Below are 11,087 nucleotides of genomic sequence, written 5' to 3'. Positions count from 1 at the left end.
AGGGGAGAGCCAGGAATTCGGTGGCTTCCTTGAAACTGCAGCAGGCAAGCCAGAACGCCACGGGGTTTCCTGCCAGTCTGGATGCGGCTTTTTCTTGGCGAGGCGCTCGGTTGGTGCTGCTGTTCAGCTGGGTGGTAGAGTTCCCACTGCTTTGGTCCACGTGCTGTTATGTACTCGGTCTTGCCATGGAGGAGTGAGCACCTGTAGCTGCCTAGCCTGCCCTCTCGCTGATGTCCCTCTCCTGTCTTCCCTGGATGTCGACCTATCCGACTTTTTCTGTATCCTGTCTGGAGTAATTGGATATCCCCCCAAAGGGTGGTTCTGAATTATCTGGTCTAAGTCACTACCAGTGACCTCAGCTGGTCACGATGCTTTGTTCGTTTTTGTTTCAACACTTTGTTGAATTTTGCTTCCTACTATGTTTGTAACTTGTATGTTCAATATGAGTGTGTTGAACATCTGCAACACGTATGCAGCTGGGCTTCTAGTTTTCCTCTCTTGTAAGAGGGGTTTTGTGCCCTAAGATAGAATTACGTAACTGCATTAAAATGAGCTGGGAAGAGTTAGGTTTCGCTTTCCTATTCTGAAATAGTTGTGGTAAATTATTACAACTTGCCTATAAAACAGTCTGGGCCTAGGGTTTTTATTATGAAACAGTTACAGTACAGAGAGGTCCTGTGCATTTTTCGTCTAGTTTCCCCCAATGGTTACATCTTCCATAATTATAGCAAAACCCAGAAACGGACATTGGTCGAATGTGAGTGTATATGTAGTTCTGACATTTTGTCACACATATAGATCCATGTAACCACCACCGCCATCAACATATGGAACTTCCCATCGTCACAAACCTCTTGTCCTCCCCCACTGTATCACCACCACTCCCACCCCCTCTGTCACCCCAGCAGCCACTAATTTGTTTAAAGAATATTCTTCTATAGATAGAACCACACAGCATGTGACTTTGAGTTTGGCTTTTTTTCACTCAGTGTAATGCCTTGAAATCCATCCAAGTTGTTGCGTGTATCTAGAGTTTGTGTCTTTGTGTTGTTGTTAATATCACCTGAGGATATTTTTCCATTGATTTTTTTTTTTAGAGAGGGGAATAGAGAGGGAAAGACAGAGAGAGAGACATCAATTGGTTGCCTACTGCATGCGCCCTGATCAGGGCCCAGGCCGGGGAGGAGCCTGCAACCAAGGTACGTGCCCTTGACTAGAATCAAACCCGGGACCCTTTGGGCCACAGGCCGACACCCTACCCACTGAGCCAAACCAGCTAGGGTGAGTTTGTGTCCTTTTTATTGCTGAATATTCCATGGTATGGATGTACCAAAATTTGTCTAACGATGCACTGGGTGTAGGCTATTGGGGTTGTTTCAAGTTTTGAGCTGTTACAAACAATAGTGCTACAAATAATCATGAACAGGTTTTGGGGAGAATGTTGGGATTTCTCTGGGATAAATGTCCGGGAGTTCAGTTGCTGAACCCCTAGGGTAGGTGTGGGTTGAGCTTTTAAAGAAACTGCCACACGATTGTCCAGAATGACTGCACCATTGTACATGCCCACCAGCAATGCCTGTGAGGTCCGGGACTCCGCATTCTTGCATTTGGTATTGTTGCTGTCTTTTGTTTTCACTGTCCTAACAGGTGGTCCGTGTTATCTCACTTTCCTAGGGGCTGGTACGGGAGCATTTCTTCATGTGCTTATCTGCCATTCACACGTCCTTTGGGGTGAAATATCTCCATGTTTTTTGCCCATTTTCTATTTAGATTGTTTTTGGTGTGTGGGTTTTTTACTGTTGAGTTATTTAATTTATATATTCTAGATATCGGTCTTTTGTCAGATATGTAGTTTACAAATATTTTCTCTCAGTATATACTTTCTATCCTTTTAATAGTGTCTTTCACAGAGCAAAAAAATTCTAGTAATTTCACTAAGCTGCATCTGTGGTCTTTCAGAGCGACATTTGAACCTATAGATCCAGGTGACGTAATAGCTTTGATATTCTTTCTCAAATCAATTTGGGCAGATTGTATCTTTTTAGGAAATCATTTAATCCAGATTTTGAAAATTATCAGCAATGTTGGATCTATAGTTTTGACTCCTTGCTCATTTCTAGTATTTTTTTTTATCTTGATCTGTTCTGTTGTTTCTTCCTGTTTCATTAATTTCTCTTTGATTTCCTTCCTTCTGCTTTCCTTGGTTTACAGCAGGGATCAGCCGGCTTGTTCTGTAAAAGACCAAACAGTGAATGTTTCAGGCTCTGCAGCCGGATCGTCTGTCACCAACACCGTTCTGCCATCGTACAGAAGTAGCCAGACAGCGTGTGACTGAATGTGCAAGGTCGAGTTCGTTCAGTGAGAGCCCACTAGTAGTAAAACATTCTCAGATAGTTCAGTGCTGAGCACTTATGTACTCTTTTATATATATATTTACAGAGAGGAAAGGAGAGGGATAGAGAGTTAGAAACATTGATCAGCTGCCTCCTGCACACCTCCCACTGGGGATGTGCCCGCAACCAAGGTACATGCCCTTGACCGGAATCGAACCTGGGACCCTTCAGGCCGACGCTCTATCCACTGAGCCAAACCAGGTAGGGCTACTCTTTAATCTTAAATAAGAATTGAACTGGGCATAAGATCGGACTTGACAATTATTTTCTTCTAATGCTTTAAAGATTTATTCCACTGTCTTCTGTCACTACTGTTGGGAGATAGGTTATCTATTCATTTCTTGAAAGATTACCTCTTAGGACTGTTGGTTCTCCTGCAGTTCCAGCCTGCGTGTCTGGTATGGGTTCATTTATACTATTTTGGAGACCATGTGCTTCCTGAATCTGAGGAGTCATGTCTCTCAAACCTTTCTCATTCTGGAATTTCTGTTGGACCCTCTCATTGCACCCTCCCTCTTTCATAATTTTCTCTTCTGCTGTTGAATCTATCAGGTTTTAAATATCAGTGGAGCCCAGACAGTGTGGCTCAGTGGTTGAGTGTCGACCTATGAACCAGGAGGTCAAAGGCACATGCCTGGGTTGTGGGCTTGATCCCCAATAGGGGGCATGTAGGAGGCAGCTGATCATTGATGTTTCTATTTCTCCCTTCCTCTTCATCTGGAATCAATAAACATTTATTTAAATAAATGTCAATGGAATGCATTTGGGAATTATGCTTGTCATTTTAAAATTTATTCTTTTATGTCTTTAACAATCTTGAAGCCTAGTGACTGATTCCTTTGGGGAAAGATTTTCTCTTTAACCAGTCTCTTCTCAACTAGGCCCCAACTCTTGGACCTCTGGGTTTGTGCATTGTTCTCTTCCAACAGGAATTCTGCTGTCGATTTAACTGGAACCCTGCATTCTCTGTAACTGATCACCTTGACACCTGATAGGGTCCTCACCAGGCGAGGTGAGATCATTCTGACCTGCAAGGATCCTGTCAGGTCTGTTTATCCAGAATCTCACTGACCCCTGCCTTGTTCCTTGGCTTAAATTCCCGCTTCTCCTTGTTGTTTTGGGGTAGAGCCTGAGTGCTCCCTTGAATCTATCACAGTGACCCCTGCCTTACCGTGTTTCACATGTGTCACGAATAATTTAACAGGAATCTCGTGTTTGTTGTCTGCTGAGGTCGCTGACTTCCCCCTCTGTGCATTGGGAAGTCACTCATTCGAATCCTGCACAAACGCGTTGCAGGTGTGCCCAGGGGTTTGCAGACATGGTAGGGAATGTATATTCAAACCCCTGGATGGCGGGAATGTGGCTATATGTTTTCAGAAGGTGACTTTATAGCTGCCTGACCTCCCTTGGCAGAGCTAGGAGAAAGGCACTGATTTCCCTCTGGGTTGGAAGGTGGGGACAGAGGGCTTGCTGGCCGGGGGCAGCTTACCTCGTGTGGAAGGAGACCCAGGGGCACAAAGTCACGGGCAAACAGGTGGATGTAGGCGGCCTCCAGGTTTCAGGCAGGTTGGCTTTCCTGGGAGCCACAGGTGTCCTGGATGGTGTGGGGTCACCTGGAACCCAGGACCCATGGTCATTGTCCTTGCCAACCACACTCCTGGGAGGAGCTCAGAGGATGGGCACAGATTAGGTTGGGGCAAGGGCCTTTTTCTTGCCCCATGGTCCACCTGCCTTGTGGCCTCTGTAGGGTCCAGGCCCAGTCTCGCACTCCCCCAGGCTGAGTGGGGGTCCTGGGAGAAAGCCTGGCAGGTGGACTCTGTCCCCAGCATGCCTGTTGAGTCTTCTCCATGCCCTGAAGTTGCCACCTACCTGATGGGACAAATGCAGGACTCTGGCCTCCTGCCTGGACCTCTTTTCTCTTGGGCAGCTCAGCCTCAATAGGGATCTACCACCCCTTCAGCCTGAGTTCTTTGAAGAGAGCATGCAGGCCTGGGAACCTCAGCACCCGGGGCCTCCCACAGCCCTAGTGACACGCAGGCCTGAGGGAGGGAGGGCTGGCCCGCTGGCTCACCTGCTAGGTGAGGGTGATCTCCAGGCTGCTGGCCACTGTGCATCTGGCATCATCAGCTCATCGCCGGCCTCGTTGTCACCCAGAAGGCCGGCCGAAATGCCTGTGGGGCAGGAGAAAGCAGGACATGTCCTCCTCCTACATGCACAGCTGGCCAGGCTTTGAGGGGGCAGCTGAACCCCACCCCTCCATGCCTGACCCTATCATACTGGCCCCAAACCTTCATCAGGGGGACCGAGGAAAGGGTGTGACCTCTCGGGTCACCATCCCCATCCTGTGTGGCCAGGATGCAGTTCTTCAAGGCGTTCCTGGGCCAAGGGAGCTGTTCTGGGGCTCCCTGCCCTGACCACGGGGAGCGTGCAAGGCAGGGCTCAAATCCTGGCCGTGGATGTGGGCCGGTCACTTAACTCTGGTCGGGTCCCCTGTACCGCAGATGACACTGGGAAGATTGCGTGAGGAGAGCGTGTGCGTTACAGCCCCAGAAACAGGGCCAGCCATCAGTGAGCGATGGTCTTTGACCTCCTTCCAGTTCTGAGCCATTCAGGCTGTTCTCCAGCTCCGCCCTCTGTCCCCGGGTTGTGAGCCCCCAAGGAGCAGCCTTGGCCCAAGAGAGGACCTGGGCCTCCTGCTCCCAACCATGCGAAGACACAGTGGTGCTCGCTGGAAGCTGACCATGACCTAGGCGAGGCCGGCCGCCGTCCTCAGTGGTCAGCTCGATCCTGGGGACAGCCCTCCTCATCTGGACAAGAGGCAGATCCAGGCCCGGACAGCTCCCTGCGAGCAGGGAGGGGTAGTACAGTCTATAGGTCGTGGGCAGGGCTGTAGCGGGACAGGTGACTGGTCCTTGGGACACCAGGCAGGAAGGGTATGGGCCGCCTGCCCCCGTGGTGGCCAGCTCTCCCCCGTGCTCACCTTCAGGCTGGGGTAGAGGTGGTGTGGCCCAGCTCAGCGTCGGTGAGAAAGTGTCACGAGCAAAGTCCTTGGCCAACAGCAGGCTGCCGCAGAGGGCACAGCGCCTGGCATCAGAGGTCAGCAGGCCTGGGGCGGCCACACACCACGGTCTGAGGAGAGGCCCAAAGGCAGAGTGAGAAGGGCCAGCTCTGCCTAGTGTGTAGAGTCCCAAACCCACAGGGCACCCCAGAGTGTCCAGCCTGCTCCATGGCCCATGTCCTCCGGGGCAGCCCAGGTCGGGAGATGTCGTCTGTCCCCGGCCCAGCAGCCAGTTCCCCAGGAGCCCCAGCTTCAAGATGACTTGACCTCTAGGGGCGTGTTCACAGTTTACAGCCAAGTCAGCAATAAACAGGAAAGAAGGACGAATACATGCATGAACGTGAAAACTTTCTACTGGGTGAAAAGCCATCACAAAAGGTCAGATGTTCTGTGATTCTGTTTACACAGTGTTCAGAACAGGCAAATTCTTAGAGACAGAGTAGACTGGTGATAGCTGAGGGTTGGAGGGTGATGGAAATGTTCTAGAACTAACTGTGGTGAGGGGTGCACACCTCTGTGAATATGCTCAAAGCCACTGAACTGTACACTTTAAATGAGTGAACTGTGTGGTGTATGAAGCTACTGAAAAAAGAAACACTATTAAAAAGAAAAAAAGATTTTGGCCAACGTTCCATCCAACACAAGGGAGGTGCCACATGGGCTGGGCTCTGCATCTGCATGGTGGGCAGAAGATGGCCCAAGAAGGGGACAATTCTGGCCCATCTGGCCAGGGCAGCCTCAGGGGGTGGACAACAAGCCCTGTGTCAGCTGGTGGAGCTGAAGGTCAAGACCAGGCCATTCCTCCATCAGCAGCTGCCTAGCAATGCAAGGACCCCCTGACTCCGGGAGGGCTACCACATGCCCTCAGTTGTGTTCCCACTTGTGTGATTACACCCCCCCCCTGGCACACCAGCCTGGACCCCACCCTGGGTGCACTCCTGCCTGCCCAGACCCTCCCAGTGCCAAGGAATTGGGCTCAGGAACAGCCCACGCTCATGACCCATAGGAGTGAGCCCGGGCCACACTCCTACATGAGCCGGGCCTGCAGCCCCTGACTGTCTGAGAGGCTGGACTCAATTAGCCACTTCCGGCACAGTCCCCTGGGAGGGCGCTGGCCTGGAGCCCTTAGCTGCTTGCCCGTGCTGGGCCCCTGGTCCAGGCTTTTATATGCTGGACAAAGCCTGGATCTGTAGTCTAGCCTTAGTCTTAGTGACCTTGGGCAGTTGAGTCACCTTGGGGCTCAGCCTGGGACAGATGCGCCCAGCACTGCAGTGCTACGGCTTACTGTGGCGCCCAGGAGTGGGCCCGCTCTCTTCTTGCCCCTGGAGGTCCTGCGGCCACATTCCAAAGGGCACAGCGGCTCTCAGGGAGGCGGGTGCAGGACTCACATTCAGAGGGGCCCTCTCCCTCCTCCCACTTGCTCTAAAAATCAATGGGAAAAAATACCCTCTGGTGAGGATTAACAAAACAAAGACTACACACCTGACACTCAGGCCCTTTCCTAGGAAAGGTTTGCCAGCTGCTGGTGCGGACGCCTGGTTACTGACATAGTGACCCGCTGCCTAGGAAACTGGCCACGTGAGGCCAGGGTCTGTCTCTTTCCCACTGTAGCGACAGCGCCTGAAACAGCGGCTGCTCAGAGGAAGTGCTCATAGAATGTCTAGGACTGAGGGAGCCCCAGTTGCCTCATCTGTAAGGTGGGGACAGAACACGCCTGCCTGGCAGGCAGGGTTGTTACGAGAGCGAGGGTGTTTGAGCACAGCCTGAGGCAGGAACACAGGGAACACACGGCCTGTTACCTGGTGAGAAGCTGCACGGGTCCAGCAAGGGCCTGCGGAGTATCGGCACCTCTGAGGAGGGGCGTCTGCCCAAGAGGCATCTGGTGGGTGGCCTGGGGAGGGAGGGGGCAGTGAGAGATGCCAGGGTCATCCCTGCCTGGCACAGCCACATGCCACCCCTTCGCTCACCTCACCAAATACGGGGTGCCCCTGTGGCCTCCAGTGCTGCCTCGAGGGGCCTGGACCCCTAGGTCCCTGCATTTCAGACACCCAGGCTTGCAGCTGCCGCACAGCCTCCTTGCTCGCTCTTGGCCGCACCTCATCCAGGGTCTGCAGTGTCACCTCCAATAGACATCCTTCAGCGTGGCCTGGGCCCTGCAATAGGCAGCCAGTGCCACCGCGAGGCCTCCGGGGCCTGGTGGCAGGCAGGATGCCACTGCCCACCACCCAGACCCAGGTGGGAAAGCCAGTCCCCTGATGACCCGGCCTCCAGGAAATAGGGCTTGTTACCTAGAATAGGAGGGGGCTCTAGAGACTGCAGAAGATTGTCGGTATGGCAGGCCCAAGATTCCCCTGAGGGCCGTTCACAAGGTCAGCCCTTGGCTGGCAAGAGGGCAGTGAGGCCCACGGCGCCCACACTGTGCACACACGTGGTTTATGCTGAGCACCCTGTTCCCTCTGCGAGTCTGGTGCGTGCCAGGCAGAGGCTGCCCTGGTGACCAGCCCCCCATAAAAGCCTGAGAATGGGGTCCCTGGAGAGCCCCCTGGCAGACGGGGTCTGGCAGGTGCTGTCCCAACTCAAGGCTGGGGGGACTGAGGGCGTCCCCTGCGCCCGCTGGACTGCTTACTGGGCCTGGTCTCTTGGGCTTTGGCCCCTGTACTGTCTACCTTGTTGGTCTTTTCCTGTGTCCTTTCCCTGTGACAGGTCATAGCTCTGAGTATCTAGGGACTCACTGAACCCAGGGGAGAGGGGGCACTCTGGCACAGAGGCATAAGCCGGTGAGAGAACGTTTCACAGCCGGTCAGAGGGACCCCGGCAGGGTGTGGGCAGCTCCCCGCTGGGCCAGCTGTCAGCGCCGCTGCTGGACTGTGGAGAGGACAGAGGCTCCCGCAGCTCCAGGGCGCTCGGGGCAGTGGCGTCTAGTGAGCAGCTCAGGAGTCTTAGCCACCGGCACCACCACACTGGTGCTTATCTCAGGCCTGGAAATGGGCCCTGGAATCCTACGACAGTGGGCGCGAGAGAAGTAAAGCTGTGCACCCAGCAAAGTCAGGCGGGGACTGAGGAAACCTGGGCAGCTGTCCCAAAAGAAAGTAGGCAGCGGGAATGAGATGTTAGCTACAAGAATAGAGACAGCACACCCACGGAATGTGAAGGCCATAGGTCCCTGAGGATAAGGCATGGGAATCTAAAACAGTGGTTCTCAACCTTCCCAACGCCGCGACCTTTTAATACAGTTCCTCATTTTGTGGTGATCCCCAACCATAAAATTATTTTCGTTGCTACTTCATAACTGTATTTTTGCTACTGTTATGAATCGTCATGTAAATATCTGATATGCAAGATGTATTTTCATTGTTACAAATTGAACATAATTAAAGCATAGTGATTAATCACAAAAACAATATGTAATTATCTATGCGTTTTCCGATGGTCGTAGGCGACCCCTGTGAAAGGGTAGTTCGACCTCTAAAGGGGTCGCGACCCGCAGGTTGAGAACCGCTGGTCTAAAAGAAGTTAGGTTGCAGTCCCACCCGAAAGCAGGAGGCCTTTTAATTGAAAGAGTGCCCCAGGCCAAGTGTGAGGGCCTGGCCGTGGGGGCCCGGGGGTGTGCGTGGATTTGGGTGCAGGGTTGTGCCTGTCTGGTCTGGTCTGGCTCTGGCCCCACATCTTGGCCACTTGCCTGGACAGCCTCCGGCCCCACCTGAGACAGCTGTCCAGGGTGCCTGCTGCTATACCTGGGTAGGGAAATGGAGGCAGGAGCAAGTTAAGGTTTGGGGCACAGAAGACCCTCGTGCCTGTGAGCAGGGGGCATAGGATGGGCCAGAGGGGCATCCCCACACAGACTTCCCATTCTCGGAGTGCACCCCTGACACCCCAACACAGTATACCCACCAGGCACTGGAACCTTCTCACATAGGCACCCACACCTTGGCTCCTCTCCTCCAGCTGGGCTTGTCCCTGGAACCCAACAGCTACAACCCTGGACAGCAGACAGGGGGACAGGCTGAGCGGGGGGTGACCAGGGGAGCCTCTCAGAATGGGACGGACCGAAGGCTCTCGGTGCCGCCAGGGCGGAGGACACGTTGCCAGGCTATGGGCTGGCGGCCTCTGGCTTGGCACTGCTGGACCCGGCTTCAGGGTTCCTTGTGCTGTGGCCTCTGCCCCAGGGGGACAGCCACACTTCCCCATCCCGCTCACCTCCAGGAGGCCCAGTAGGGTCCCCTCCCCCTCCCCCGGTCACTGTGCCACCAACACCAGGAGCTGGAAGAGGCCAGGAGGCCTCCCCTGAGCCTCGGAGGCAACAGGCCCGCTGACGCCTGATGTCAGACTTCGGCCTCCAGGACTGAGAGAAGAACGCTGTGGTGGTGAGCTGCCGAGTTGGGTGTTTGTGAAGCAGCCCTTGAACCTCACTCAGGGTGCGTACGAACACGCAGCCTCCCCAGGCCCCTCTCCCCGAGATTTCTAAGTGGGCAGGGGGTGGAGCCTGGGAATCCTTAGGAAAATTTACAGGTGGGGCGTCTACGGATTATGCTCCGGTCTCTGTCCCGATGCCTCCTGGGTCCCAGCTGTGCTGAGTTGCCTTCACCAAAGGGTGAGGGCCCGCTGGCTGGCTGCCGTGCAGCCCAGGTGAGTTCCCAAGGGGTAGGATCAGGCCTTTCTCTGCACAGGGGCCACTGGGTGGCATGAGGGCCAAACAGGACTGGGAAGGGCCTCTGTTCACCCCACAAACCCCAAAATGGGGGGAGAGGGGAGCAGTGAGCAAGTAAGAAGGGTTCACTCCCAGGCCTTCGATTCCGGGGAGGCAGGCCACAGAGCACCAGGATTACAGATGCCGGAGTGTCTGGGGCCTGGCTGGAAAGTGAAAAACTAAGGGTCAGCCCTGGACAGCCTCAACTACTGGACTCGGAAATGGGCTGGAGAGCTCCGGATGCTAGCGGGAACCACCCATCTCATGAGCACCTACTGTGTGCACTGTGCGGATGTCACTTTTTCCTCCTGACAACTCTGAGAAGGAGGTGGGATTTGCTCCCATTTGACAGAGAAGACTGAGACTTGGAGAAGGAAAGTCACAAGGTCAGGGTCACCCAGCCAGGGAGACAAGAGGCCAGCAGACATCAATGGAGCCCCTATTGCATGCTTGTGCTGTGCGGGCCGAGGGAAGGGTGCCCAGAACCCCACCAACCACCCGATGACATAATCTGTCCCCCACTTACAGACGAGGAAACAGGGCTCAGGGAGTCCCTTCCCAAGATCACTTGGCCAGGTCGGGGTGGGGCAGGCGTCAAGTCCACCTCTGCCCCTTTCTACCTCCCTGGGCTGCTGGGAATCAGGAAGGGGATGAAAAGGCTGGGCCAATTAAAGTTAACAGTAGCTAATACTCACCAGCTATTATCAGGCACTATTCTAAACAGTCTACACAAGTTAACATATTTAATCCTTGCAGCATTAATTCTTGGGAAGTGGGGTAGGCGCAGTTATCATCACCCACTTACAGGTGAGGAAACTGAGAGACAGGTTAAGCAAGTTGCCAACTGGGAAGAGGATAGCTTGGGATGCAATGCCAGGCAGTGTAGCTGCTGCCTCTCAGGTCAGGGCAGGGTGTCAGGGCAGGGGAGGGGCTGTTTGTTCTTAGGGCT

Source organism: Myotis davidii, unplaced genomic scaffold (genome assembly GCF_000327345.1).
Source record: "Myotis davidii unplaced genomic scaffold, ASM32734v1 scaffold209, whole genome shotgun sequence".
NCBI lineage: Eukaryota > Metazoa > Chordata > Mammalia > Chiroptera > Vespertilionidae > Myotis > Myotis davidii.
This window is presented reverse-complemented; position numbering follows the sequence as displayed.